Here is a 3,547-nt window from a genome sequence, read left to right as displayed (position 1 = left end):
TTCTTAATTTGTATGTTCATGCATCTAATGTTCAATGAAGACTTTGCATTGATTTTCATAAAAAAAGGTGATATGAGAATCACAATCTGGGAGGCAAACTGAAATATTAGATGAAGCTAACTATGGGATTTGTTACAAAAATGTCTAATTTCATAATATGTATTTTAGGAGTACCACTTAGTTTGGAGATTGAAATTGTTTTCTTTAAGATAAAACAAAACAAAAAAATATGGTTTGAGGAAGTACTAAATCGGCCTGAAGTAACTACAGATGAGAGGGTGGCCTTTGTTAATTTGGTAAGGACAGAATTGAATGGTACAAATAATATGGTCTTCTCTTAGCTTTGTAATGGAGCCAGTGCATCTGGCAAGATTGTCAGCCCAGGTTCAAGACCCACCTGCTTCAAGGTGTGTTATGAGATGTCAGAACCAGTTGCAAAATATCTGCATTTGTCCCTGTTAGAAAAATATTATTCATGAAATTACTCCAGATCAAAGCGTGGTTGGGTATGCATATATTTTACAGAAAAAGTATAGGTTTGTGAACTGGAGGTAGTTGCTTGAATCTCTCTGGGACACCCCAAATGTTCCCCATTGCCATGTGAATAGATTGCCACAAAATATTTTGTTTTTGATTGGATTTTATCTATGCTATTTCATGCAAAGCAGGTAGAGTTTAGAGTCTGGAAATAGAAGTTGCCGGAAACTATAGAAATAAAGCTCTGTCAGAAACTGAGGGTAGAATCTTAGAGTGGTATGTGCTTTCTATCTTCCCAAACTGGCCAAACAAGCTAGGCTTTGGGAAAACTTGACACAAAAACCATAAAAGTTGCCACTTGGTTTGAAAAATCTTCATGTTACATACAACCAAACCGTTGCATAGGGCACAATCCGTAGGCACAGCTCCACACACCTTTCATCCCCACAAATTGGCATCTGTCATTTATTAATTCTTCGCGATCATCACAACACCTCTCCAATGCATTGGCACTGCATCCTGAAAGCAGACTTGATTTGTAGAGCACAATGATAGCCAGTACTGGAAGGCTGCAGCAGGAACACTTAATACATGCGGACAGGGAGCCAGCTCACCGATTGGATTAAGCTGCATCTCAGGGCTGTTCGCTTGCTTTCTTAGCACTTGCTGACTTCATGCCTACTTGCAAACTCACAGCATCCATGCCTTACTTTGTAGTGCCAATTGGCCCAGTCACATAACTAGATGTTTGTCTTGCTAGTCAGCAGTCCACTGTCAAGGGGTGCACATCTTGCTGCATACCAGTATTCTACATCAGTCTCAATCTGCGCAATGTGCCAACCATTTATGTGGCGCACATATCATGTCACCTTCCATTATGTTGGAAATTGACATCAGGAAGAAAATGGCTGCAAACGCATTGAGGTGAATTGAGTAAAAGACTTAGTTGTGAGAGAGTCAGGTTGCAGTATCCACCGGTGATGGGGCTTTTAGAGAGAAAGAACATTGCACACAGACACATGCACTGTACTTGGTACAGATCCTATTTCTGGGCCATCCAAAAGCATCCTTCCTTGCTCCCATTGCAGTGTGTAGCACCTCCCTGCCACACATACCTCTGGAAACTCACTGATAGTTACTCTTTACGGCTATTGTACAAGGAGGTTCAAAGGTATGAGCATCACTCAGTGTCACGTATACGCATTGTTCTGCTTGCTTCTGTATGATGCAGTCAGCTTTCACTACAGATCTCCATTTGAGAAACTTTGTGGCCATGAAGTGGCCTAAACCGAGACTAACAACCAGATGTCCGGTTAGAGCACATACGTTTATACAAGAGTTCACAATCATTTACAAGTCATTGTCGTCATGCCGCTGACGTGGTCTCCATTGATTTTTCTTCCTTTTCCTCCTATGTTTTAAACTGCTCCTTGATTCCACAGCTGGGATAGAGGGAACTTGCTTGGCAGTGGAGCCTGCTGACCCAAGAGGTTTGGTACATAGTCATAGAGCATGGAAACAGACTCTTCGGTCCAACCAGTCCATGCCAAACATAATCCCAAATGTGAATGAAGTCCCTGGTTGCCAGCATTATAGAGTTACTAGAGTGCCAATAGCCTGAGTGTTTCTTCCTTGGCCGGCTGCAGAGCAGTCACACTGAGATAATCATCAAATTGTGCTCCCATACTCTTGAAGCCAAACGTACCCAAAGAAGTGTCACTATGAGCTGGTGGTGGTTGCAGAAGACATCCCTGTATGTGCTTCCTTGGAAGCTCTGTCTTTGCCTGAATGGGTCAGAAATATCAAGAGTCGTCTTGGCAGAGGCAAGTTGACCTTCCTCGCTTGACATTCCATGAGTTGTAAGTGTAGATAGGGTGTTGGTGGAGGGCCCCATCACCTCTGCAGTGTGTTGAGTTGAATCTCATATTCTCTTCTAGCTAGTTGCCTTATAGCTCCACCCACTCTCCTTGTAAGGATGGGGCGTCTGTAGTGCACACCAAGTTCCCAGTTGGCCTGCATTTCCTGCAGTCTGAGCATCCTTGTCTTAGTTCTCCCAGGCAGCCACAAATCTATCCATGGAGACAGCCAGCCAATTGCGTGATTGTCTGCACTTGTGTAGCTTCTAGGTAATGGGGTTGTTTTGTTTCATGTGGCTCTCTGCTGCTTCTGTTCCTCCTGATCCATGTGAATGAAGCTCCTTGTTCCTGACATTAGAGTCACCAGAGTGCTGGTGGTCTGAGTGTTTCTTCCTTGGCCGGCTGTGGAGCAGTCATAGTGAGGTATTCGTCAAATTGTACTCCCATGCTTTTGGAGCCAAATGTACCCACAGAAATGTTGGTACCTACCTGTGAGGGGTGGGTGAGGCAGCCTTGCCTATGATTCCTCTGCAGCCTCTGTATTTTTGTCCTCAGGTTCAGGAAGTGGTTTTTCCAGAGCTGGGCCTTTCTCCACAGCAGTCATGGAGATGTTCACTTGCCTGCAGATCATGAGAGAGATGGTGTCACAGTCAGCAGTTAAAGTGTGCAATGATTGAAGCTGACAGTGGGGTTAATGTAAGAGTTCACTCACACTCACTCACACACTCTCACACACTCTCACACACTCTCACACACTCTCACACACTCTCACACACTCTCACACACTCTCACACACTCTCACACACTCTCACACACTCTCACACACTCTCACACACTCTCACACACTCTCACACACTCTCACACACTCTCACACACTCTCACACACTCTCACACACTCTCACACACTCTCACACACTCTCACACACTCTCACACACTCTCACACACTCTCACACACTCTCACACACTCTCACACACTCTCACACACTCTCACACACTCTCACACACTCTCACACACTCTCACACACTCTCACACACTCTCACACACTCTCACACACTCTCACACACTCTCACACACTCTCACACACTCTCACACACTCTCACACACTCTCACACACTCTCACACACTCTCACACACTCTCACACACTCTCACACACTCTCACACACTCTCACACACTCTCACACACTCTCACACACTCTCACACACTCTCACAC

The sequence above is a fragment of the Chiloscyllium plagiosum genome, chromosome 1, assembly GCF_004010195.1.
Source record: "Chiloscyllium plagiosum isolate BGI_BamShark_2017 chromosome 1, ASM401019v2, whole genome shotgun sequence".
Taxonomy (NCBI): domain Eukaryota; kingdom Metazoa; phylum Chordata; class Chondrichthyes; order Orectolobiformes; family Hemiscylliidae; genus Chiloscyllium; species Chiloscyllium plagiosum.
The sequence above is the reverse complement of the archived record's forward strand: the minus strand, read 5'-3'. Positions refer to the sequence as shown.